The sequence below is a fragment of the Tiliqua scincoides genome, chromosome 2, assembly GCF_035046505.1.
Source record: "Tiliqua scincoides isolate rTilSci1 chromosome 2, rTilSci1.hap2, whole genome shotgun sequence".
In the NCBI taxonomy this organism is placed as follows: Eukaryota; Metazoa; Chordata; class Lepidosauria; order Squamata; family Scincidae; genus Tiliqua; species Tiliqua scincoides.
The window spans coordinates 29,681,237-29,707,925 of NC_089822.1; the positions used below are offsets into that span (position 1 = coordinate 29,681,237).

Genomic DNA, 26,689 nt, shown 5'->3' on the forward strand with positions numbered 1-26,689 from the left:
TTAGATACAAATAGTAATCATTAGTACTATGAAGGGGTACTTTTGATAAGGCTATCATACCTTATCAAAAGCAAAAGCCGGCTGTCCTTTGCTGATGAAAGACTCCAGAACTGTTCAACTGGTTTAGACTTCTGAGCCATGTCACTCTAGTTCCAGTGATGAAGCAATGAACTTTACTCGTACTGTGAAATGGAATTTTGAATTCATTGCTCTCCAGGTGAACATTGCAAAAATGGGTGGATCTACATCCTACCCAGTTGCACGAGTAGAAGCCTTCTTCTACACCAGGGGTGCCCAAACCCTGGCCCGGGGGCCACTTGCGGCCCCAAGGACTCCCAATGCGGCCCGCGGGGAGCCCCCAATCTCCAATGAGACTCTGGCCCTCTGGAGACTTGCTGGAGCCCATGCTTGCCCGATGCAAGTGCTCTCAGCATGAGGGTGACTGTTCAACCTTTCACATGAGCTGTGGGATGAGGGCTTCCTCCACTACTTGCTGTTTCACATTTGTGATGCAGCAGTGGCAGCAAAGGAAAGACCGACCTTGCTTTGTGCAAGGCCTTTTGTAGACCTTGAGCTACTGCAAGACCTTAATTCAGTCATAGAAGTTCCATCTCTAATATATTAATGTATGTAAATTTATTCAAATTTGAAATGTAAATTAATTCTTTTTTCCCCGGCCCTCAACACAGTGTCGGAGAGATGATGTGGCACTCCTGCCAAAAAGTTTGGACACCCCTGTTCTACACCAAGATCTTTCTTGTTACACTGTAGTGATTATATTTATCTTTAAGTATATGGAACAGAGTTGAAGGCTGTCATACAATATTTGAAGGAAGTATGTTTCAGTGATTTCAATGAGGCGTATTTCCAAGTAAACATGTTTATAACTGCCTTGGGGTAAAAATCAGATTAACAACCCTTTGAAATCCTGTTTAGTAGAAATAAAGATTGACATAGTGCTAAACTGACCAGAATGGCTCATGCACATTAAATGGAGAAGGTAAAAGAAAGCCTCCATTGTCCCAAAGAGCAGCTTATGGTTTTGTGAATTGCCCCAAATTACATCATTGGCCATCTATGTGCATGTTACCATAAAAGCCTGTTGTTTGAAGGCCAGGGGTTGCATATCAGCAGTTGTTACAGCTTCTTTCTTTGCAACATACAGTACAGGCAGCTCAAAGGCAGCTGTGTGGCAATGTCACCCCTTTGCGTTGTACATGACTGAAAAAGTCAGAAACAGTTCATGCTTGCTGCTGAAATCTTTGACACGTTAAGGATTTAGGATAAGCCCCGTCATGTTCAGTCAATTTTTCCACTGAACATGGCTATGGCAAGCTGTTTGGATTACCTCTGTGCACTATTTCAGATTACCATCCTTTCCCCCTTATGTGCAAAGAATGACTGCCACAAAGTGCTAATATAATCTCCCCAGCCATGCCATCACCTTGCACAGAGCATAGCTCCTATATCCTGTGGCCAGAGGATTTTTACTCAATGGCTAAACTACACTTTGCAATAAATGGGTGAAATGGCCCAGGGAACTTTTTTATTCATGCAGATGGACCATGACTTCTGGCAAAACTAATGCAGGGCTGAAGGGGACTCACATTGCCCCTGGCACTTTGCTAGCACCTCAGTTCTGATCCCAATCACATCCACCACTACTATTTTTAATGGACAAAAACTTCCATTGGCTTTCAACTGCTTTTTCTCATAAAAATAGCACACAGGAGGCCATAATCGAGATCAGTGGCAGGGGCAAAGTTTTACCACATTATGTGACCACCTGTGCATTACTTATAAAGTAAATTAATTTATCTTTGGGTGAGGTCCTTCCTCAAGTCTAGGTCTCATTTTCCAGCAGGCCATCATGCAAACTATTTAACTTTAACTGGCTTGTGTCAACTATTTTGGTCCGGTTCATGAGTTCAGAGAGTGAAGGCACTGGTTGCTGCGCTATTAAAAAAAAGTGTATTACTAACTAAGATATTCTTTAGTTCACAATTTTCAGTTGGATAATGCACAAAACTTTAAAAGCAATTTCATTGCTTTTGAAGTTTGCATAATATATTAGTGCAAGTTAAAGCTCTCTATTTACACAACAAACAGGTGCAGCATGACCACTAACAGTGCAACATACCCAGTCCTACCTAACTCACCCACCCCTCCCTGACAGAGGTGCTCCAGCTGAGTGTGCATCCTAGGGTGCAGGGGCAGATGCACAGGTCTCCTCAGGGTAAGAGAAGTTTGGTTCCCTTGCCCTGGAGAAAGCTTCTGCTTTCCCTGCTGTTCTAGATTTCCCAAAATCTAGAACAGCTTATGGGTCTCCTCGGTCCTACATCAGCTATTTTGCTGGCTGAGAACCGAGGAGTGTCATAGAGGCAGAAAGGGAGAGTGAGAGGGATAGGATCTAACCATAAGTGCTGCCAATCCCTTCCCCCACCCATTCTGCCTCCCTCCCCACTCCCCTCCCCACCCAGATATTCTTTCATTCCTCGCTCTCCCGCTGCACACCACCACCACCGCTCACCTAGCACGCGCAGATGGAACCTCCACTGCCAGTCAGTCCACTCTGCCACCAGCCTCCTCCTACTCCTTCCACTCCTGGAATGCACATTCTGCTGGTGGTGGTGGTGGTGGGGATAGGATTGGACTGTAAGGATACAATCCAATACACATTTACCTGGGGACAATCCCCATTAAACTCAAAGGGGCTTACTTACTTATTCGCAGACATGCCTAGGATGGCCTTGAATGCAGCCAGGCCTCCTCTCTGCTTTTCCCAGATAAACTCCCAAAGAACCAATTTCCATGATAATTCTTACCTAAATTCATGCTTTATTTTTACACAAAATCTACTACATAAGCTCTTCAAAATACCATTTTTTCCTTCAACCTACAGGTTTAACCTAATTTTCCACGCAGTTTTCACCCACAGTTTTATCTCAACACAAGGGCCCTTTCAACTAAAGGAAAAAAATTGTTTAACAATAGCCTCGTTAATATGAGACAGAGCAGTTGGCTGACAACCCATCAATCATTTGCTCTCCAGGCACTTAGAACAGCCTCACTGCCAGGCAAGCGACCCCTCCCTTTCCCCTGAGCACATGAAAGAATGCAACCTGTTCTGTAGGCCCATCAACTTTTTTCTTTCTTTCCAATAATTGCATGTTTATATTTCAAATTGCTCTGGGAAATTTTAAAGTTCTTTTACAGTGCAATCCTATCTTGCGTTGGAACAGGCAGATCAGGAGGCTTGCACTGTATCCAGCACAAGATAGGGTGCCAAAGTGGCTCAGCCAGAGGCAAGGGGAAACTCTTCCTCTTACCCCCAAGTAAGCCACTGCAGTCCCTATGGGTCTCCTCGAACTTGTGCCACCTCCTGAGGTAGCGCAAGTCCAAGGAGAGCAGAGTGGCTGCTCAAGAACGGGTGTTGGGATCCGGCATAAGAGCTGGGTCCCAGCCCTGCCTCCCACTCCTCGCCCGCCTGCTCCCAGGACCGCACTCCCCTCGCCTCATAATGCCTCCATCCTGTCTCCTCCCTGCCTCCTCTCCAAGTCTTGCATCAGTCAAGCTTGGCCACCCCCATGAAGTCGGCGTGGAAGCTAGATTCCGCCTCTGTGGGCCAGCACGCGTCTTTGTACCGACCCAGCCAACTCACGAGGAGGCGAAAATGTGCTTTACAACACGTTTGGGAACCTCCTAGGCTGGTGCAAGGGACTTGCACTGACCCAAGGGCGACTTGGGATTGTACCAACTTGGGTGGGGTTGATCGTCTTCAAGGAAGGATATAAATTATTGGTGATTGTCTGGTTTGGACAAACGTATAAAATCTTCCAGAATGAGTTGGCATTGCTGTTGATAAACAGAAATATGAACCTGTGCAGCTCCATATACAGTAGTGTGTCAGATGTCTCAAACCGCTGGTCTCGCTAGCTCAGACTGTCCACTCTAAGAGTATCATTCCAAGGTTTACAGGAATGCATCTTTCCCAGTTCTGTGTTGAGATTTTTTAACTGAACCTACATTCAAATATGTGCTCTTCCACGGAGACATGGAGGTCAACTATGCCCTGCAGCAGAGATCTTCAGCAGTTTCAGATCCAGAAACCATTTTTAATCCCAAGGAAGCATATTTCCTTATTTCAGAAATACTTTTCTATTTTAAATGGCAGTTTGTGGTTTTTATTTACATGAAATTAATCCCATCTGGCACAACAGGAAAAAAATCCTGTAAATTGCAATATATGCAGTGAATATCTTGCAATATTGTTAACGTTTCAGCAGACTTATTTAGAATCTGAGTCATACTGAAATAAAATACGTGTACTAATATAACCTTGGAGAGTTGGTATTCCTGGATAAGTTGGCCTTTTAGACATTTTGAGAGGAAATGAGGGACTTAAGAAACAGTATTCCACTGCATAAACCAGGCATGCTTTCAAATACAGTATCCACCTTTGAAACTCTTGCATCCTGATTCCTGTGACCTAGACAATCCAGCAGAGTTTAGCATGCTTAAACCCACTGAACTTAATTGATTTAGGGCGCAATCCAAACCTGCGCTGGAGCAGGCAAGCCAGGAGGCTTGTGCTGCATCCAATGCAGGCTGCAGTGGCTCAGCCAGGGGCAAGGGGAAGCTCTTCACCTTATCCCTGGGTAAGGGCTGCATGCCCTAATGGGTCTCCTTGGACCTGCGCCACCTCTGGAGGTGGCGCAAGTCCGAGGAGAGCGGAGCGACTGGAAGCCGCTCCGTTCTCTCTGGGGACAGGGTTGGGATCCAGCATAACCCCCGCTCCCCGCTTGCCCACCCCCGGGGCCACCCATCGCCCACCCTCCCCCTGCCCAGAAATGCCCCCTCCCTGCCTACCTTCACGCAAGCGCCACCTCAGAGGCTTCTGCCTGCCTCAGTGCGTCGGCGCATCTGAATGCACTGATGCAACTCCTGCCCATGGAGGCACAAACGTGCCTTATGTCATGTTTGCGACACTCCAGGGCGGCCTATGCCAGTTACTGCCGGTTAGGATTGCGTCCTTAATCATGCCTAACTCTGTGCTGCAATGTGGTCCTGAGTGATAGATTTATGCACCCTCTGTTTTCCTACATCTATCTTACGACCCAATCCTGTTGAGCTGACATGCTGACAGAACATGTGTTTTTTGGCACACACTGTCACAAATGCGCTGTAAAGTGCTTTGCAACAGTGCTTCTAGCCAGCATGCCAACAGAAAGGCCAGAGCCTTCCCTCTCATGTTGGCACTTGCCTGCCGGACCAGCTAAGTCTGCTGCAGAGGTGGTGGTAGGGTGGGGACAGATGGAATGGGGTTGGGCATGGATAGCAGCTGAAATTCCCCCACGATATGTAGCTGAGACCACACTGGCACTGCTGCATCCCCGTGTGGGAATTTAGTTAGGAGTGGGCTGTGTGCCATGTTGCTCCCCAAAACCAGTGAGAACAAGCTCGCATGTGTGAGAACAAGTAGCTTTTTGGTGGGGACTTGATTCCACTGACGCCAAGCTGCAAACAAGCTTTTCTAGGCCTCTGTTCCCAAAGTAGTGCTTGTCCTGAACTCCTGTAGAAACTTAGGGCCCAATCCTAAAGTGGCCCAGTGCCAGCACTGAGCCCTAGTGCTGGCACTGGGCACTGTAAACATGCCATTAAGCACATTTATGGCACCCTCAGAGTAGAAAGTGCTGGTACTGGGCCCATGCCAGTCTGGAGGATGCACTGCCACTGGGGGTGGTGCGGTCTCTGGGGGGAAGCGGAAGGCTGGAACGAAGGCAGAGTGGGGGGAGTAACTGGGAGGGAGGGGGCAGGATCGACAGAGCTCTGCTCTGCCATATCCTGAATTCAGTGTCAGGCCAGCAGGCCACTTAGGAACCACTGCTCCTGTGAGCGAAGGCAGCTCAGGATTGGACTATACTATGGTTCCTTCCTATACCAGCAGCCTACCCATCTTGCACCAGATGGGAAGATATCAATCATGTGGTTCTTCTCAGTAGCGTTCCTGGGGGTCCCTGCGCCTGGGGCAACCCCCAGAATTCTGCCACCCCACACCCCATTTTGCCCCTCTTCTCCACCCCCTGTGCACTTGACCCAGAAGTAATTGCAGTGACGTCATCGTCGCCGCAATTACTTCTGTTCAGCTGCCTCCTCCATTCCCCCTTTGAAAACAAGGGGGAACGGAGGAGGCAACCGAGGCCCCCACGGAGCCTTCCATGCTGCGGGGGTCTCCATGGCAACGGTCTGGGGCTGCTCCCAGCAGCCCCAGACCGCGGTAGTGGAGACCTCTGCGCAGCTTGTAAGCTGCGCATAAGACTCCATGGGGGCTGGAAAGCAGCGCATGTCCCCTGCGATGTTGGAGGGGGCATGCGCTGCTAATGCTCCACCCCTGAGGGATGCCCTCAGAGGCGGAGCAGGGCGACCCGGCCGGGAAGCGGCGTGCGTCCCCTCCAAAGTTGGAGGGGGTGCGCGGCACTTCCACTCCACCTCTGAGGGATGCCCTCAGAGGTGGAGCAGGGCGACCCGGCCAGGAAGCGGCGCGAGTTCCCTCCGAAGTCAGAGGGGGCGTGTGCCGCTTCTGCTCTGCCCCTGAGGGACGCCCTCAGAGGCAGAGCAGGGGCACCCAGGAGTGCTCCTGGGAGGCAGTGAATCAGCGCCGACTGAATCACCCCCCCTCTCCCCTCCTCCTTTATAGGAGGAGACGAGATGGGCCCCCTAGAGTGTGCCTCTCTAGGGCGCCTGTCTCCTAGCCTTTTATAAAGAAGAGGGGAGGGGAGGGGTGGCTCAGTCAGCGCCCAGGTGCTCCTCTTGACGGGGATGGGGGCAGGGCGAGGTTCCGAGGCGCCCCTGGAGGATTGGCGCCCAGGGAATTTGCCCCGCTTGCCCCCCCAGGTACGCCAGTGGTTCTTCTTAATGCTGTAGTAGTGCAAAATGCAGCTAAATGGACTCTGTTCCCATGAGGCTCAAGTGTTATATGAATTGGCTTTCAATCTGTGTAAACAGCACAAGATGAATATTTTGTATCCCACATGACATTCAGATAAATGAGGTAGATCAGTGAAACACTTCAGTTTGAAATGTTGACCAAAAATTCCCAGAGGTTTACACACTCATTTGTAAACAGATGCTTCCATCATTGCATATTGAAAATATCTGTGTGTCAGAGAAAAAGCATAATTGTTTAAACAATGTCATGACCTACTTGTGCAGGCTAATACACACTCAAAATATTCCATCATCGCATGCACACAGTCCAAAATTCAATCCCAATCTGTTCTCCAGCTATTAGCTTAGTTTTCATGAATGAGTCATTTCTTAGGAATAAGTCCAAACTGTCTTCTATCTTATTGGCTGTGTTGCCAAATGCATAAAAGGACATAGGCTAGTACTATTTCTAGGATTTGTTTACCTTAGAATTATTCAAATTTTATTCAATGTTAACATTGTTGATCTGAAAATTTCTAAAGCTTTCATGTTTTAAAGCACTGTAGGAGCTGTCACTTTCATTTAACATGTTAGTAAACCTCAAGTAGGTATATAAAAATCAGTTACAAAGATGGAAATTAAAAATGGAAATAAGTGATAATATTGTCTGAGTTGTACAGATTTTATTTAACTGAATAGATCATGGGGAAAGAGCCATAGCTCTTTGACTGAGCATGTGTCTTGCATGCAGAAGGTCCCAGTTCAATCCCAGGCATCTCCAGGTACTGTTGGGAAAAAAAATCCCTTTCTGATATCTTGGAGACTTGCTGTCAGTCAGTATAAGCAATAGAGGCCCAGATAAACCAACATTATATTCTTAATTCTTAATAAGAAAATTTCTTATTTCTATTCCAGCAGCTCATGGATCGTTTTAGCAAGGCCTGCCAAGATTTTGGACTGACGATCAGCCTGAAGAAAACACAGGTCATGGTTCAGGATGTGGACTCACCTCCCTGCATTACAATCTCTGCGCATGAACTGGAGGTTGTCCATGACTTTGTGTACCTTGGCTCAACGATCTCCGACACTCTTTATCTCGATACCAAGCTAAACAAGCGCATCGGTAAAGCAGCTACCACGTTTTCCAGACTCACAAAGAGAGTCTGGTCCAACAAGAAGCTGACGGAACATACCAAGAACCAGGTCTACAGAGCTTGCGTCCTGAGTACACTTCTGTACTGCAGCGAGTCATGGACTCTTCGCTCACAACAGGAGAGGAAACTGAGCGCTTTCCACATGTGCTGCCTCTGATGCATCCTCGACATCACCTGGCAGGACAAAGTTCCTAACAACACAGTCCTGGAACGTGCTGGAATCCCTAGCATGTATTCACTGCTGAAACAGAGACGCCTGCGTTGGCTCGGTCATGTTGTGAGAATGGATGATGGCCGGATCCCAAAGGCTCTCCTCTATGGAGAACTCATGCAAGGAAAGAGCCCTACAGGTAGACCACAGCTGCGATACAAGGACATCTGCAAGAGGGATCTGAAGGCCTTAGGAGTAGACCTCAACAAGTGGGAAACCCTGGCCTCTGATCGGCCTGCTTGGAGGCAGGCTGTGCAGCATGGCCTTTCCCAGTTTGAAGAGACACTTGGCCAACAGTCTGAGGCTAAGAGGCAAAGAAGGAAGGCCCATAGCCAGGGAGACAGGCCAGGGACAGACTGCACTTGCTCCCAGTGTGGAAGGGATTGTCACTCCCGAATTGGCCTTTTCAGCCACACTAGACGCTGTTCCAGAACCACCATTCAGAGCGCGATACCATAGTCTTTCGAGACTGAAGGTTGCCAACATATAACATATATATTTCTAGTCCATTGGTGTTCTAGGACTGTACAGGTCTCTGAGGAGGTCATACAGCTCCAACCACTGACACAGGTTTCTAAACACAGAAACTGTTACCCAAGTCTCTCACATGGTCTGCTTATTCTGAGGCCTTCTCAGAAATCACATAAAGTCCATATCAGTCTCTTTTTATTAAAAAAAACAAAAACCTGTAATAGAAATCAGAGAATTAGTGGTAGTTTTATACTTCCTAAATATCTTTATATTTTGGCTCTGGAAAGCCTCTTTAAATTGGTGGTTCCATATTCTATTGATTTGGAGTAGGGCTCCCTTAATAAACTAGGAGGCAGAGAATATAACTGAGACTGCTTCCAAATTAGGCACACAAGTCTTTTGAAGGCATTTATAGCCTTTGCTCACACCCAGCACTTCTCCAAGAAGTCTCAGATAGTTTCCTATGATTGATCTTTATCCATTTCATTCCTTAATTTTGAGCCAAATAATTTTGGATACATTTGCTATATTGTGTATTCCTTCATTGTTTAGATATGACCTTCTTTGATTCTATATTCCAATATCCTGTTTTGTCTGTTTATACATTATTAGTAATATATTTATAGATTCTGCCCAGAATTTTACTGCACAAGTGAACTTCTGGAATGTTTTAAGGGAGAAAAATAATCTTCTGCAATCAGTAAGATATTGACAAAAGTCTACAAGTATTAGGGTTGGGGGCATATCAAATCATAAAGTAGTGACCACTGCTATACAAGTTAATACTGGGTTACTAGTGAAGTTAAATCTTCCTAGACTTTCCATTTCAATGTTGTCCAAAAGCTAATTTTGCTTGACATCCTGACCTTTGCATGAGCTAATTCTATCTGAATTTCCTCTTCGTAAATGTGTTTCAGTAGTTTAGACTGTGTGCAGGATACCAGTAAATCATTTATTCTGGCAGTAAATTTTGCTCATACACTAACAAAGTATTCACATAAAATGAATGTAAGACACTAGAGCTGAAATCATATCCACGTGTACCTGGGAGTAAGCTCCACTGAACTCATTCAAGACTTATTTCTGGGTAAATATGCGTGGAATGGAAACAAACCAACATGAGCCAAACCAATGCTTGGTTCAGCAGCAATAACTCAACTTTGATTCCAAGCCTCTGCACATGTACATGAGAGTAAGGGCACAATCCCAACCTATTTTCCAGCATCGACATAAGGGCAAATATTCCCTTACCTTGAGGAGGCTTCTGTGAGTGCTACCCAACTGCAGGATGCAGCACACACCCATTGGCACTGCTATGCCAGTGCTGGAAAGCTGATTAGGATTTGAGACTAAGTCCCATTTAACTGAGTAATGCACATAATTGGACAGCACCTGCTGAATGGACCATGGTGATATGATAGTTTAGTCTTGTGATGGATGACCTGTTGTCTCCCCTTTTTGCCTATTTCCCCTCTATTCTTTGGATACTTTTAACTCCCTAGAAGCTCTTGTGAAGGTAAAGCAGTCTAAAAAGCTTAACGAGTATTAACTTGTTTAACAGTGGTCACTACTTATTACTCTTTACATGCTTTGCAAGCAGCTGTTGTCTTTTGTTTGAAACTCCATGATCTAGCCCTGTGTGCATTTGTAGATTGGGGAAATTCCTCTATGTCTGGATGACTGAGATGGGAATACGCATAGTGATTCAGCTGTCTAGCTCCAAGGGGTGGGATGGAGAAGCCAAGTGTGTTCCACTTCTCTAGGGAGGTGACTTGACAATACAATCAGCACAAAGTTATGTAGGATCAAGCCCACAGGAAGTCTTCAGTTGTTCTTTGTCAGTTGCCTGAGTGACTCATTCTTTGGGAGCTCAGAGGGGAGCACCACTTGTTCACCCACAATTGCAAAGACTGAGACTTCCTTCAGCAATGTAAGTAGCTTAAGCTAGGGACTCCCTAGCTAGATTGCATTAAGGAATTACTTTATTTTCCTAGCTGCTAACTGACTCCAGCCAGCGTACAAATGTCTGAGTGTTTGTGTGTGTGGGCTGAATTATGTGATTAGCATCCCAACACTAACTGCTGTGTATTAATTGTTACTGAATCATTTGATCAAAATTTCCTTTGTGCACTCCAGCTAAGCTGGGGCATTTTCCATCAGCCTGTTTGTATTTTTACTACTCCCTTTCCTTCCCCATATTGTTTAACTTTCTTTTTGATAAACTTTAAATAAACTAGTTACATTTTGACTCTTTGTCCACCTGGTCCATGTTCACTGGCAATTTGGGGACTGTCTTTTTTTTTTTTTTTTGCCCCACAGATGCTACCCTCCTCTCACCAAATCTGCTGCTCACTCCAGTTTGAAGGCCAGCTTCTGGATTGCCCATGAGGTTTTCAGGGTGATGTGAAAGCAGTGAAAAAAATAGTAAGCAAGCATGCACACACATGAAGCTGAGTCAGCCCCAAATGATGAGTCTTTGTGACTTGAGTTTATATGAGTCATGACCTTTACATGTAAAAACCCAGAGCCACAAGTGAGTACCCAAGTCATTGATGCAAGTGACTCAAGTTCCCACAAGTAAAAAAAAACTCAATTTGAGACTGCAAGTCACTGGTCCCCATCCCTGCTGGCTGCTAATTTCTTTCCTGGCAAAATTCAAATTGCTAGTTTTGATCTTTAAAGCCCTTTGATCTTTTAAGCTGCAGTATCTCAAGGACCATTTTCTTCCATATGAGACAGTCCACCCCCTGACTGGGGTGGACACGCTCATGAGGGGACACTTCTATAGGTGCCACAGATGTAGCCTTTGGGGCTGGTGGCAACAAGAGGAGGGGCCTTTCTGTAGCAGCACCCCTCCCTGTGGAACCCCCTCCCTGTTGAATTAAGAATGGAACCCTCTCTATTAGCCTTCTAATAGGGGCTTAGAATGTTTTGTTTCATATTGCTTTTGCTCCCTAATTATTTTTGCCGCTCCTTAGTCTTTTTCTTATAGTTGTTTTTTACTGTTTTACTACCTTGTGTTTTTATATTGCATTAGTTGTTTTTCTATGTTTTATTGATGTTTCTATGTTTTATTGATGTTGTAAGCCACCCTGCCTCTTTTTTAGTTAGGAGAGTACAGGTGGGACCTTGGTATCCACTGATTTGGCATCCACTGATTTGATTCACCACTGATACCTGAGTCTATCTTTAAACACCTTGTAAAAAGCACCAAAACCCAATTTCCTACCTTCACCTGTTAAATAATTATAATTTAATTCCATTAGATTCCATTATTCACCCCATCTAGCGATTAAATGTGGTATAGCGTCTATACCAATGCATTCTGGGCCAATAATGGCAGAGCAAGAGATCCAGCAGTGGGTCTTTAAAGCTATTTTTCACTGCTTTGGAATGGAACCACAGTGGATAACGAGGCACAACCTGTATGGGATACTATTTTTATAAACAAACAAACAAACAAAAGTAGATTGTATCTAAAGGTGAATACTTTATTCAGATCATGGCATGAGGTCACCATATAAATTGTGGACAATTAATAGTATGGGATATTTAAAGGTTCCTTAAATGTTATTTCACATATTACTAAAGTGGATAGAAATAAAATTTTCTGTTCCCTGATCTTTCTTGCAAAATATATATATATTTTTCAATCAGATGTACTGTTTTTTCACATTTTCCTCTATGGGTATTGCATTCCTCTATGGGTATTTTTGAAGGAAAAACATTATGTCAGAACTGACCCAGAGAGGAGACAGGATATTTATTTTCTGTTTTACAGCTTTCTAATTCCCTGTAGGCAAGTGGTGCATTTAAATGTAACAATATTGGGAAGCATTTGGCAAATGCTATAGTATATCCCATTGCAACAGGTATGGCTCCAATACAAAAAATGAAACTGGTCAATGTGCAACATTCAACATGATATAAATCTGATGGTTTACGCTAAGTTGCAAGGGTTTCTTTCACTCTTATTGGTTCAATTCTAATTAAAAGTGCAGTGATTATTATGTACAGTAATAGTGCAATTATTGTGATGCATTGTATAAAATTAACGTAGTTAGAATACAAATTACCTCATTTCAGCACTTATGGATGGATTTAATACATTTCTCCAACTCCTTCTCCCATCTTTTCCCAATGACTTATTTAAATTAATAGTGCTGTTAATGCCAATACACAATGCCCTCTGAGATAAGAGCAACTGGGAAACTAAAAGCAATCATCTGCTCACAGGTCTCTAGAGCCCTTCTCCATGTAGTACTGCCACCTGAGGCAAGGTGTATGGTGAGGGTGAACAGGGCCATCCTGGTGACTTTCCCCCTGCCTACTTGCCTGGTGCCTAATTTGATTATTTTTTTATGCCAGACCTTTTTAGTGGCACACTTTTAATGTATGTTGCAGAAATAGTTATCATGTCATTTACAATGAACTATTGTAATAGCTTGTGCAAATATTGTAAAAGCAGCCGTTAATCCGTCCTTGTCCAACTTCAGTGCATTTGAATTTGCAGCCAAAGAAGCAGCATGAGAGGAAACAGGAGTGCCTGCCTTTAATGGCTCTTCCAAGGAGCAAATACAAGTTTGTGCTCTCTTTCTTGGGAATAAACTCCACAGATCTCAGTGGGATTTTGTGCAAACAGGTTTAAGATCTCACTGTGCATCTTTAGTGTCAGGGACAGAGTGACAAACTCTTTCCTGCCTGTGTTTCTCTTTTCCATTTTCTTTTTCTTCTTTGTGAGACAGGTTAGCCTACCTGGAATCATGACTGTTATTCTGCTTTGCATTCCAATTCAAGAAACTCTCACTTTGGCACAGGGTAACCAGACACCCTCTTTTTCCAGGACAGGTCCTCTTGTGTCCTGGAAAAGAACTTAAATGTCCTCCTTTTCATTGTGAGCAGGCCCCTGTAGGCAGCACATAGCCTTTTTCTGATTAACAAATTATATGTAATAAATTACACGTAATATAGTTATAAATTTAATAAGTAATATATAGTAGTGCAGTGTTTCTCAAACTGCAGGTCGGGACCCATTAGGTGGGCTGTAAGCCAACTTCAGGTGGATCCCCATTCATTTCAATATTTTATGTTTAATCTAGTAAACTTGATGCTACCATGGAATGCAACTGCATTTGGGGAAATGTTACAGACCTGTACTTTTAACGAGCTATTATGTATATTCTTTTAACAATGGGACTTACTCCTGGGTAAGCATGGGTAGGATTGCAGCCTAGGATTGTGAAAAATGTTCCTGCTTGAGGATGTCACTTCCGGTGGGTCCTGACAGATTCTCATTCTAAAAAGTGGGTCCTGGTGCTCAAAGTTTCAGAACCACTTCAGTAGTGCTTAATCACATGAAATCCATTTACATGCGTGTTTTTAGGTTTTATTTTGTCGCGCCCTACATTTTTCTTGGCTGTCCTACGTTTTGGGGTGCCTGGTGCTCATCTGGACATCCCTGCTTGCTGCCTAACAGTGCCTTGGTCAGGGAGGCACTTCCTACTATTAAGAGAGGTGTGTGCGCAGCTCTCTCGCACCCAGAGCCGAGTAGTAGCTGGGGCTGGCGGGAAGTCTTCAGCTACTGCAGCATCCCTTCCTTTTGCCCAGCCCCGGTCCCCCCAGCCAGCTACAGCGGGCTTCCTTCCCCGCAGCCCGTCCAGCCGCCCTCCCCACGTGCTCCTAATGAGCAGCATCTGGGAGTCCCGGAGCCCACTCAGCAGGGGAAGGGGCTCCTCCCTCCGGCCACCCCCGCCGCCGTGCTCCGCGCATGAACCCTTTATTGTGTCTGCTGCCGCTGCCGCTGCCGCTGCCGCGCTCACACTCCTTCCTCCCCGGCCGCGGGGCCTCCCTCCTCCTCCCAGCACACAGCGGCTGACCCCATCCTCCGCCCCTGGGCACGCTCTGCCTGCGGGGCAGCCTCCCCCTCCAAGACGGGAGCCAGGCGGCTCCTCCTCTACACGAGGCTCTGCTCCTTCCGCGGGTGAATTCCTTCCCTTCCACGCGGGAGGACACAAGCAGCGCAGCCCCGGGAGGAGGAGGAGGAAGCAGCCCTCGTCACGCCCGCCTTCTGTCCCTGCACAAGAGCCTTCCAGGGACTCGTGTCTGCTCCCAGTGGCGTAGCTGGAGAGGGGTGCACAGCACTAAGTTTTGCTCCTCCCACCCCACTCCTTCGTTTTGCTCCCCCCATCCAGAATGGCCCAGAAGGGGAGGGGCCCCTTGCACGCCGCGGGGAGGCTCCCTGCAAAACGTAGCGCTCTGCACCCCTCTAGCTATGCCACCGCCTCCTCCTGTCCCCCTTTAGTCTCATGAACGCCCCGGTTTAGTCTGGGAAAGCAGCTTCAGCGCACCTCCATCCCCGATACGCTCTTCCACTGGTGGCCAGCAAACCAACAGACTCCTTTTCCCTGGGAAAGGGGCGCCTGGTCCAAGTGCTTCTGCTCTCCAGACCCCTGGGGCTTCCCAGCCTTTTCTCCAACTTCCACCCGCTCAGGGGAAACCCTCCTCCTACGTCAGCAAGTCTCCAAGTGTGTGCCCCCCCTTTCTATCCCTGCCCTCCTTTCTTGCTGCAGGGTACTTTCCAGACACCTCTGCCTGCTCCTGCAGTAGGAATCTTTGTACACATATATCATGCTTGCCATGATGGTCCAACACAGAAAAATCCCAGTGGCTCGGCGTGGCTAGAGAGGGTGCAGAGCACTCGGGTTTGCAGGGAGTCCCCCCCTTGGAGCCCTTCCAGGCGGTGGGAGCAAAACGGAGGCGTATGCCCCTTGCAGGCTGCGGGGAGACTCCCTGCAAAACTTAATGCTTTGCACCCCCTCTAGCTACGCCACTGCCAAGGTGCCCTATGCCCTGGCACCGTTAGCTTCATCCGGGGAAGCCCTTTCCCCAGCAAGGAAGCGAGGATCCCCCCTCCCCATCCCTCCTTTTTTGCCCTGGGGTACTTCGCACAGATCTTTCACGCCCCCTCCCCATCCAGCCTAGGCACACCCCTGGCAGGCTGGCACCCTTTGTCTTGGCATGGTGCGTTTCCCGTGCCCTCCATCGCCATCACACTCAGGCTGGCTTGGGTACCACCCCCCCCCCTCTGCCTGGCTGGGCTGCTGCTCATGGGGCGCCCCCGTGGCTTCCCAGCCGTCTCCCTCCATCTGGCGAGTTTGGGAGGGAAGGAGGGGACGTCAGTGGGCTGGGCTGGTCCGGGGCAGGGCAGGGCACGGCACGGCACTGCAAGGGAGGGAGCAGCTCTCCACGCCGCCCGTCCTCCTTCCCTCCCGCGGGAAGCCAGAGGCAGGGAAAGGTCCTTCTTTCTGCGCCTCGCCGGCCCTTCCTCCTTCTGGCCCGGCCACGGGGAGGCCGTGGGGCTGCGGTGGCCGCAGGAGCCTCCAAGCGGGGCCGCTTCCTCCCTGGCGCTGGGGATTTGCTCGCCGGGGAGACGGACCTGCACAGCAGCGCGCCTGGACGGGGGTGAGTCCGGGAAAGCCATTCATTGCACGGAGAGGCTGGTGCCAGGGAGGCGGAGGGGGCCGTGGCAGCAGCAGCGGTTCTCACCGGCCATAGGCTGCAGCCCTCTCCACACTTTCCTGGGAGTAAGTCTCACGGAGCACGGTGGAGCTGATAGTTCCCTCCATGTGCCCATCAACTTTGGATGCAATAGGAGCGAGGTGGGCCCCCCCACTGTTTCGCCTTGGAGGGGGGGTTGGTTGCAAAGCTTTTGTAAGTGCGTGGAAACGAGAATGTGTAGAAGTGCCCTCTGTGGATGCGGGTTGTTAATATGCCAGCACTGTCTAGGAACCCAGTCCTGTGCAGCTCTACTCCCGAGTAAGTCTCATTACAGTCAGTGGGGCTTACTCCCAGGTAACTGCGGCTAGGCTTGTAGCCTAAGTAAGGGTGCAATCCTCCCCACTCTTACCTGGGAGTAAGACCCATTGACCATAACGGGACTTACTTCTGAGTAGGCATGGATAGGATTGGGCTGTAAGCCTCCGCGCCCCCCCCCGGTTCTAGTGGGATTTACTTCCAAGGAGCCCCTATTGCTTAGGATCGCAGCCTTTGCTCAACAGATGTGGCTGATTCGTCCCGAGTTGCCGCATTTTCCCGGCGTTTGTGTGACTGGGAGAATAGTCCGTGGGGCTGTGCAACAGATCTTGAGCTCATTGCGGTGCTTGGAGCCTCCTGGAAGCAACTGCAGGGGAAAAAAATAACATGCTGAGATCCCAAACAGGTTTGGCAGAGGGAGATCAAAGGAGTTTCTGGCTCTTACAAGGGGGGGAAGGACCGAAAAAGCCTAGTCCGCCCCCCCCCCAGTGTTTAGTTGTTCCTGCTTCCAGCCCAGGGAGAAGGAAGCAAGAGCACAAAACTTTGCAGGATGGTCCATCTGTGCCTGTGTAGTGGAGCTGCAGTATTGTGGAAACCTGGGTCCCGCTGGCTGGCTGGCTGCAGGGGCTCTCCAGGGTTGCTGCTGCAGCCCTTCACCTCCCATCTGCCTGTGCAAGGACGAGGCAGGCTGATAAATCTGCCACTCGTTTTATTGCTCTGCTGCCTGCTGTGCCTTTCCCAACGTGGAAAATGAACGCAGGAGCGAGTGCATTGTTTGTGGCTCAGGACCTTGGGGCGCTGGGAAGGAGCTGTGTGTTTGTTTTTGTGCATGGGAGTGAGTGGTTTCTGCAGAACTGATAACCTCTCCTCTCCCTCCTCCTGGGTCTCACTTGCATTCTTGTCCTGTTGCTTGCACGCATCAATTATCATGCATTTCAGGGGAAAACCAGTTGACAGGGCGCTTTGTCTTCACATCAGCCACGAGAAACTTTTCCAAACTGCTTTTCTTGTTCCTGTTGCATTTTTGTGAGGAGTGCTCTGATGACACGAAGGGGAAAAACCGCAGATCAGATGTTGTTCCACTAACTTAGCTTGCCATGAAGGCATCCAGCCTGATGCAACTGCATAGTTCACATTTGAATATACTTCCACCCTTGCCCTCACTTTTTTTCCCTTTCTATATTGTGGGCCAGTCTTTATTAGTTTTGGAAAAGTGAAGGACTCTTTTTGCTAGCAATAGAATAAACCTTTCAGGGGGAAAAATGCTGGCATATAAACCAGATTTTAGGAAAGCAGTGAAGCAGATGAGGCAAATTAAGAAATAGCAAAATAAGAAAAGACTTTTACCTTTCAGTCATGTGTGATTTTTGCAGCCTGATCTTGTGCAAGATTACTCTAAAGTAAGTCCTGCTGAATTTAGTGGGATTTGCAAGGAGGTATGTAAGATTCCAAACATTAGGTACTGAGATGCCTGTGGCACTGGATACCTGTTTCCGTGGTTCTCAAATTGTTTAGCACCGGGACCCACTTTGTAGAATGACAAACAGTTGGGACCCACAGGAAGTGATGTCATTAATCTGGAAGTGATGTCACGGCAAGAAGTGGCATCATCACGAAGAAAAATTTTTGACAATCCAAGGCTGAATCCTATCCAAACTTAGTCAGGAGTAAGCCCCATTGACTATCATTGTTAAAAGCATATACACAGTAGCCTGTTCAAAGTACAGATCTGTAACATTTCCCCAAATGCAGTCACATACAGTGGCAGCATCAATATATTAAACATGAAATATTGAAATGAATGGGGACCCACCTGAAATTGGCTCACATCCCACCTAGTGAATCCTGACCCACAGTTTGAGAAACACTGTTTAGGTCAGGGGTGCTCACACTTTTTTGGCTCAAGAGCTACTTTGAAACCCAGCAAGGCCCGGAGATCTACCAGGGGGGAAGGAAGCATCTGACAGACACCCCCTTTAATGTATGGAGCCCCTGCTGGAGTCTAGTCTGTTTCATCAGTTTTGTTGCTGCATGCCTGAAGAGCAGCTAAAGTGTCAGTTTCAGTGTCAGTTTAGTGTCAGCTAAATATGTCAGTTTCGTCTAGTCACTAGACGAAACTGACATATTAACAGTTTGGAGAGACAGGGCTCTGCGATCTACTCATTTTGCCTCGCGATCTACCGGTAGATCGCGATCCACCTATTGAGCACCCCTGGTTTAGGTTATTCACCTGATGATTTTGGTCCGTCATTCAGGCTTTCCTGTGTCAGATCAACTGTCAGTTGGGCAGTTGACAGAGCACCCATAGACTACAGGTGTTTGATATTGAATGGAATTGAAGTTGTACTTCATATTCAGCTTCATATTTTTGTCATTGTTGCTGTCTTTGCTTTCTAGGCTTTTTTTTTTTAAGGTACCAGTGGTGTTAGGAAGAAAAAAGGAAATGGGTAGTATAAAGTAGACATTCACAACTGTAGATGTTATTTACGGAAAATTTAGGAAAAGCTTTTTGACACAGCAAAAAATGCAATCCCAAAGGGAGGAAATTGGAGTAGTGTCAAAAAAAACAATGGCATGAATGTGTTCTCTTACCAGTGCCAACACTGATGTAATGTCATAGTTCTTGAAGAGCTCTTTAGATCTACCTCAGAAAGTGTGTGCAGTTCCTAGGGAGTCATGAGTTCTTCCCAGACATTTTCCAACCAACTTTTCTGTATACCCTGATTCGGCCAAGAGGAGAAGGGAGCTAACCTGTTTCACCATGACCTGCCTTCTGGGTCTGAAATGTGCGCCCTAGAGGGAAAGCCCCTTCTTTTATAAGCTTTTGTGCGCCTTTCTGTATTTTGTACCTTAAGCCTTTTAAGGCACTCCTGTATCTTTTAGCAACGGTGCACAAGAGGGAATTTTGGCAAGTGCACCTTGTCATGCAGGGAGAAAAGTTTCACTGACATAAGGGCAATGCAGCTCTGAGGTAAGGGAACAAAAACACTCCCTTACTTTGAGGAGGCCTCCGTGAGTGACACTCAACTGCAGGATGCAGCACATGTCCCATTGGCACTGTTATGCCAGTGCTGGAAAACACTGACATAATGGGGTTAGGATTGTGCCTTCAGTCATTCGTTCTCCACGTTTATATACTGCCCTTTCTCCAAGGAGGCCAATGACTCTTCCCCCCCCTTTATTCTCACCACAACCCTATGAAATAGATGAGGCTGAGAGAGAGAACCAGGTTCCCAAGGAAGCTTCATGTCTGGGCAGGGATTTCAACTTGGGTCTTTCTAGTTGTACCACTCTGCTTTTTCTGTACTTTTGGGCAGTTGAAGCTTATACATAAACCTGGTCATTGTTGTCTTCCCTACATACGATATGTCTATATTGTTAGAGGATTTGTCACATAATTCTCCTTTGGCTCTAAAGTGCACTCTGAGAGCAGAAGAGCTTCCCATGTGGGTGCACTTTTGGTTTGGTAGGTAGCACAATGATCACTAGTAAAATTGAGATAGTTTTTGCAGATAAATCTAGAAAAACAGGAAGAAGTTGTCAAAGCGCAGATGAGGGATATTTGAAGTTTTATGTACTGTATAGCATTTCAGGCATTATTAATAACACACAAGGCTATGTAAAGTGTAGCTTTTTAAAGTGAGAACACAGGGAAATGTCTATCCCTTGAATACTGCATTCATATTTTATTATTGCGCCTTTTCACTTTACACAGTAAAATGGCTCAGGAAAAGCAAGGAACAGGTGTGATTCTGACAAGTTTTTGACATGAGAGATGAATGAAACAAAGGCTCATAGTAAGTTGATGGATTTATGTTGGATTTTCTTAGTCTTCCACTGAAATAATCTGAAGTAATTTACTCATTACTTTAAAAATTGACATGTTTTTCAGTGCTCCTTTATACTTTCTTGTAATCCAAGAATATAACAGTGGCAGCAGTCCAGAGAACTCTATGACTAGGTCCACATGTGTAAAGGGGCCATGTGGCAACCTGCTTTTGACATGTGGGAAAGCTTCAAAGCTGTATTAGAAGGAGGGGGAAGGGATGGTGGAAGGAAGTCTTTAAAAGGTCGCAAGCTCCTTTTGCGAAAGGGTGTCCCTGTGTTGCAACTAAAATTGAGTGGAGTGAGAAGAACAGTGCAAATTATAAAGTTAATGTATTCTTTTGGTATTCTTTTTTATTGAATATCTTACCTTTCTGGTGAGTTTACTGATGTAAGATAAAGGTCTATATTTATATCTGTGAAGAGAATGCAGCCATGAAATAGAAAATATCTTTAGGATATTGACTGGATAATGTGAGCAGTATTATGAAGGTACTAGAAATCTTTGGGCTGTCTGGAAGTAATCACTATGACAGGTGCATGCAAGCTCCTACATTCTGTCTGATCCCATACCTTCTTCATTATTTACTTTCTCTTAAGATATGATTTGCCAAAATGCACTTAGAACTATTAATTAAGAGAACGTGGACTATTTATGATTTAAACTCTTCTCTGGAATAGCTGTATTCTAGTTTGGTATACATACAGAATGTATGAAAGGCCTGAAGCTGGAAGGAAAAAAAACTTGTTTGCAATGTTTCTATTGATTGATAAATACCTCCACGACATGTTATGGCCCAATCCTATCCTTCCTCCCGGATTGTGCGGCTGCAATGAAAACGAACAAGCTGTATCCAGTGGGGTGGTGGTGGTGGTAGATCAGGAGGCTTCGGAAGGGAAAGATTTAAATCCCCTTACCTCTCTGTAATCCTCCTGCTCTGCAATGGGTCTTCTCAGACCTGCCCCAGCTCTTGCTGTCTCTAGTCTGAGGAGAGTAAGAGGATGGGGAGATTTGGAAAAGAGGGGATAGGATCCGGCATGCACCATTGCTGGCAGATCCATCCCCTCCTGCAGCCTCCTCACCCCTCATTGCTCCTCCTTCCTCACTGAGTTTCACCCTTCCCTGTCCCTGCTGCTGCCTTACCTGCTCCAAGGAGGTCAAATGATGGATAGGGAGCTCAGTCGCCTCTTGCCCAGTCCTGGGTAGGTTTGGGCTGTTAATGTAGTAAGCCAGCGCCTCTGTCGTTGGGTCCTAAAAGGAAGTTGAATTGATACCAGTGCGGTTTTCACCCAGTAAGTTAAGGATGTTCAGATGTTTGTGTACAATTCTTATTGAGCATCCTCAATGTTATTGAAATGTTTTGGAGGGTGAGGCATACTAGTAAGCATTGTCTTTACAGTATGCCCAAGTTTGTACATCTTTGACAGAGTTTCTCGTGCTATCACTGTTCTGATTTGTTTCTCATTGTTCCTGTGTTACTCTTCATCATGTATCTGCTGTATATGCATGCTTCTTCTCCTGGGGTTGCAAGGTTTTGGTTTCTTTTAAAAAACTTTTAATGTATGGAAGCTCTTCTGTGCTCTGTGTGCTGTATACGTATAAATGATTCTGATGCAGTAATGAGAAAAGAAACCATGAAGGGGGGAATGCTTGAGACCATGGTTTGGAAAGTAGTCAGGACTGTACATGATCAAAATAACGCTTCAAAGAGTTAGTGGTGTTGTGTCTGTGTTGAGTAGGTAAATATTTGAGCAAGGGAATGTCGCAGTGATAACAGCAATGATGTTACAAATTCTTATCATGTAGAAATAAGCATACACATTTTGAATATTAAGTGTGTACTTACTTTTATTCTCTGTGTATAAAAAAGTAGGAGAGTGTTTGGGGAGGGAAAATTGGAAAGCTGCTGCTCCTCTGAATTCAGTGGGGATTCTTTCCAATTACTGGCTTTAAATTCCTCTGTGTTCTCTGGGCATATTGCAAGGAGATTTTTACAGAATGAATTAATGTTCCTGAAAAGAACACTGTGGTGTGGTCAGCGTTCATGTGGTGTGGTCAGCGTTCATGTAGTTTGTACTGAAAAATACTGCAGATGACTTGCACAGTCTACACTTCATCATGTGATCTGTCTCAGTGATTGTTCGAATTCTGGATTGTATTTGCCTGAGAGTTGGGTCCTCCACTACAAGTTAATTTCTCTTTCAGTTCATCTCAACCGTTGTGGCTTTCTCCAAAGTAGTCTAGAAGTTTTAGTTTTGTGAGGATGCTGGAAATGTTTGGGATCTCTAGCACCCCCCTTCCCCATAACTAGTTCTCAGAGGGTGATTGTACAGTTGTGCCTCGGCATCTGTGGGGGTTCCATTCCTCCCCCCTGCACGGATGCCAAAACCTGCAGATAATAAAATCCACAAGTCAGGGCACACTGTATCTCTGAAAGTGACCAGAGCTGTGCTCCGAAAACTAGAAGTTCCAGTTTCTGGCCTTCTGGGGCTTTTGGAAGGCTGAAAATAGGCACTTGAGGTTTTTTGGCTGAAAACCACAAGTGCCAAGTTTTGGCCCTCAGAAGGCCCTCTGTATGTGACCAGAGCTGTCAGTGTAAAGTTGGAGTGCTGGTGCCCTGGTCTCTCCAATGTTCTGTGGCCTGCTAGCTATGATGTTGAGCCAGTAAACCCAGAGATGGCGGGGGCAAACTGCAGAACCTCTGCCAGAGCAGGTAAGATGGAGGTGGGGACAGATCAGGGTGGGGTTCGGGGTCTATCTCAGTGGCAGTCATTCATACTGAATTTTATTGCTCTTTCCCAACCTGGACCTGCTCCCACAAGGCTCTTTTGACTTATGCCAGCTACAGAGCTGGCATGGGTCTGAGGAGATCCATTGGGGAAAACATTTTACTTACTTCTCCTGGCTGCTTGGTCCCTGGCATTTAGCACATGTTCCATTGGCAACACTACATGCTCTGGGCTGGCTCTGGATAGGATTGGGCCATTAGTGTACTAAATCCCTGTGTGAATTTTCTATATGAGCTAGTAGGTTACATGAAAAGGTATGGTGAAAACCTTATCACAGTTAGTCTTATTATTTTGTAGAACTATAACATAATCATAATCTCTCTGTTGACATATTTTGCTTTACTGAGCTGTGTATGATTTCTGTGTTGTTTGTTTATCCAGTTATTACTCATAAACCATCACAACTGATTTCATGGAGTCTTTTTTAGGCAGCTGTGGATGACTTGTTATTCAACTACCATGACACCTTTTGTCTGATATCTGTATGTGAATTTTGTTTTTAGGGTATGTAGAGTTAAACCAGCAGTTGATTCATAGTATGTCATGCCTATCTAGAAACAAGCCAGGAAAAAGCAAGAGGCCTTTGAAAGACAAAGAAAAATACAAAGAAAAAAGCCAGGAGAAAAATAACCCTTCATTTGTACAAGGAAATGAATGCTAAAACACATGCTTTTATGACTCAGTTCTTACTCCAGTTGACCTGAGCTGAAGATAAACATGAGATATTCTAGACTCCTCTCTGATCTTCTGTTATCCTTTGCAGGGCTCTTAAAATGAGTGCTATTTTGTTCTTGTACCAAGTTTTTATTACTTTCTTTTTACTAAATGTTTTTATTTAAGTTTTCAAAAGCAAAATTGTTCTATAAAACTGTAGAACTGCAAAATTATAAAATCATAAGTATAGAATGTTGTCATAGTAGTGTTATGTATGCAGCACAGTTCTTTTCACTCTCTACCTATTAAATACTTAGACATCATGGAAGCTTAAAATGGGATCCAGTCACAGAATGGTTAGTGATATAATTAATGGAATACTCTCATTCTTCTTGACATGTAAAATAAAAGAGGAGATCAGATATTGAAGAATGCTTTTGGTGTGGCTTTAGTCTGGGAAAGATTGGGTTCAGGGTAAATTTCTCCATCGAGATCACATACCATATTCTTGGTCTGTTGACTCAGCCCAATCCTATCTAAATCCCCACATGGTGATGCAATGGCTTCAGTGCAGCTTCCACTGTATCCCATGGAGGATTGTTGACCCTTGCCCTGGGGTAAGCCCCAGCAGCAGCTCAATTGATAGTGCAAGTTGCTCTGTGCAGGGTGGATCAGGCCTGGGAAGGGGCGCAGGATTAAGTGTGCGCTGCCACCAGTGATCCCACTCCCTCTCAGGCCTGACACACTCTTCCCTGTCCCTGTCCCTGTGCCATTCAACCCCCTCCCTGTTCTGCTCACACCATCACTTTCAGCCCCCTCCCCACCTCTCTCCAATCCCTTGCACTGGGTCATCTCCTCCGGTGGACCTCTGTCAGAGAACAGAGCTGGGTGCTTGCTGTTTGTGGTGGCGGCTAACCTATTTGCATTGGCCTGGTCACATTTACAATGGCCGTAAAGGAGGTTACGCTGGTGGAACACACATTTTGCCAGCATAATCCTTCAATAGGATTGGGCCCTCACTCGCATGCCAAGAGTTCATGGAGTGATCAGTTGATCAGCTTCCTTCCAGTGAATGACAATTTCCAGTTTGGCCACCATCAGTAGAAATATAATCAAATCTTTGTGAAGTGCTGGGAAATGTGAACTTTTAGTTGAAAAGCGGTATATAAATACTGTTAATAATAATAATAATAATAATAATAATAATAATAATAATAATAATAATGTTTTTCATCAAATAGTATTAAATGGGAAAGTAAAGTGTCTGGATATACATCTGCTTTTGTATTTGAAATCGCCATTAAACCCTTCTCCCAAAAGTTTGCAATATTTTATTGTAGTATGTCCCCCTGTCTGGACATCCTGTCCAGCAAGCTGGGGGACAGTCCTTGCAAATGTAACTTATATGGACGAAGATAACACTCATGGACTAGTTTGAGGATTTTTTATTTGTGCAGAGGTAGATTAAAATGGTTTTCTACCCACATTTTCCTACCCATTGGTTGGTGGAATAATCACATTTAGATCTTTCTCCCACACTTTTCTAAGACTGTTAGGCTCCTTAAATACAAAGGATAATAGCAATTTATACAACAGTGCAGCAGTTTCCTTAAATAGATGGGGTAGATTAATTATCATGGAATCCAAGACAGAGGAAGGTCTTATTCTTTAGCTACAGGAATAGAAATATATAACCTGCAGTAGCTGAAACCATTTAACCTGCACCTTGAAAGTCTGGTTTTCATCTGGACAGTGGAATTTTACAGTGCAGTTTATCCTTGAGACATGCCGGCATACCTCTGTGTATGCCAATTCAGTGATGGCCCTGCTGGCAGAGGTCAGCCCACTGATGGATACTCTGTGGAAACTTGCGCAGCACTGTAAAAAATGGAGCTGTATTTCAGTGGCCTCTCAGAGAGAATCTTTGGTGATAGGAACCATGGTAAAAGGGTACTTGGTGCACAAAGGGAGCACTTTACACAAACAACCTCTTGTTCCTCACAATATGTATAGCAAGATATTTAGTTAACACCTTCTCAGAATTCTTAGTGGAGATACTCTTCCCCCAAAGGACTCCACACACAAACATCCAACTGGAATCTCTCACCACTCCAATGGGAAGCAAGGACAATGCACTCTTCACAGGTAAGTGAGGAGAGATGGGAAGATCCCTTGCCATAGTGTATTGAGGCTGCATCTACCTCTCATGTCTCTATTCCTTGTTCTGACCCTTCAGGATTACCACAGGTGTTTTTGTTATCAACTGTGTTGCATGACTATCCTTTCTTTCTGCAGCAGGTAAGAACAGTGATTGTCTACTTCCTTGTGGTGAATGCCAGGAACTTCAACCATTGGTACGCTGGCTGAACATGCATCAGGATCTGTTTTGTTTTTCAGGTCTGCACCATTGCCACAGAGGGCTGAATAGTGATTCTCCACAGTGTTCCACTGTAGCATTCCCCCCTCCCCTGAAGGAAAGGTAATGTTCCAGGCCACTTTGCTCTTGTCATAAGAACAGCCTCACTGGATCAGGCCATAGGCCCATCTAGTCCAACTTCCTGTATCTCACAGCGGCCCACCAAATGCCCCAGGGAGCACACCAGATAACAAGAGACCTCATCCTGGTGCCCTCCCTTGCATCTGGCATTCTGACATAGCCCATTTCTAAAATCAGGAAGTTGCACATACACATCATGGCTTGTAACCTGTAAGGGATATTTCCTCCAGAAACTTGTCCAATCCCCTTTTAAAGGCATCCAGGCCGAATGCCGTTGCCACATCCTGCGGCAAGGACTTCCACAGTACTTTCACACGCTGAGTAAAGAAATATTTTCTTTTGCCTGTC

The 26,689-nt window shown here is 45.9% G+C and overlaps 1 protein-coding gene across 4 annotated transcripts in view; it reads left to right on the plus strand.

Annotated features, from left to right (window-relative positions):
• The first annotated feature begins 16,059 nt into the window (after nt 1-16,059).
• LHFPL2 (LHFPL tetraspan subfamily member 2) overlaps nt 16,060-26,689 on the plus strand; it is a 119,012-nt gene continuing 108,382 nt past the window's right edge. For all 4 annotated transcript variants that reach the window (XR_010793949.1, XR_010793950.1, XR_010793951.1 and 1 more), the window contains exon 1: nt 16,060-16,224. The gene's annotated coding sequence lies outside the window, so the exon portion shown is untranslated. The remainder of the gene's footprint in view (nt 16,225-26,689) is intronic.